Genomic DNA, 1356 nt, shown 5'->3' on the forward strand with positions numbered 1-1356 from the left:
ACTATGATAAACAAAAAGCCAGAAACTTTAAATATAACTTATCTCATTTTATTATTTTAACTGAAATCTCTTTCCACATGAGAAAAGATTTCTTCATCAGCAGCTTTTTAAAGGTATGTCTGGCATCAAAAGCTTTTATTGTTTTTGTTTTTTCTTTCTATGGTAATAATATTAAGCCAATCATTTCTGGGGAGGCGTGCAGCAAAAATGCCAACATGCAGCTGCGTCCTGCTGATTTTCAGGAGACTGTTTCTGCAATAACAAAGAGTTTCTGTTGTTCTTACAGAAACATCATAAATCAACAGTCAGAGAAACACAGCACATGAATAGAGTGATCAGTAAAATTAAATATTTCTTCATTTTAAAGCTAGGTCTACAACATGACAGAATTACTGGTGGAGAACATAGATCGTTACACATGAAAAGCCAAGGATTTATGCAGAGTCGGAGGAGTTGTAGCCTCTCACCCAGGCAGCCTTAAGTGCCACTAGTTGCTCATCCTTTCTCATCTGCTGGGAACCTTCAAAGTATTTACCCAAGATCTTGATATTTTAGTTCTGGCATAATTGGGCATTGACAAACGCATCAAATGCATTCTTATCAAAATTAAGCATTGGATAGTCAGGTGTGGTGGCTCACACCTCTAATCCCAGCACTTTGGGAGGCTGAGGAGGCAGAAAGATCACTTGAGGCCAGGCATCTGAGTCCAATCTGGGCAACAGGGAAACTCTGTCTCTCAAAAATATTTTAGATGCAGTTTGGCCAGGGCTGGGTTTGAACCTGCCACCCTTGGTATATGGGGCTGGCGCCCTACTCACTGAGCCACAGGCGCCACCCTCAAAAAAATTTTAAAAATTACGAGGTGCAGTGGTGCCTGCCTAAGTCCCACCTACTCAGGAGGCTGAGGTGGGAGGATTGTTTAAGCCCAGAAGTTTAAAGTTATAGTGAGCTATGGTTATGCCACTGCACTCCAGTCTGGGCAACAGAGACTCTGCCTCACAAAAAAACCAAACAAACAAAAAAATTCAGCATTGGGATTGGTCATTACATAACCATGTGTAATGGGGTTACAGAGAGGGATGCCTTGTAATTTCAAGGCCTAACCCTGAGTTTGAGGCCGGCCTAGGCAATATAGTGAGACTCCATTAAAGAAAATAAAACCCAAGGTGGTGCCTGTGGCTCAGTGAGTGCCAGCCCCATATACTGAGGGTGGCGAGTTCAAACCCGCCCCGGCCAAACTGCAACAACAACAACAACAAAAAACAAAACCCAAATCTGATAACACCAGACTGGGGCACCTGGCAGTATGGAAGGGCTAAGCAGGAATGTGACCCAGGATACTTCTTAGGCTGATTT

Source organism: Nycticebus coucang, chromosome 3 (assembly GCF_027406575.1).
Source record: "Nycticebus coucang isolate mNycCou1 chromosome 3, mNycCou1.pri, whole genome shotgun sequence".
Classification (NCBI taxonomy): Eukaryota; Metazoa; Chordata; class Mammalia; order Primates; family Lorisidae; genus Nycticebus; species Nycticebus coucang.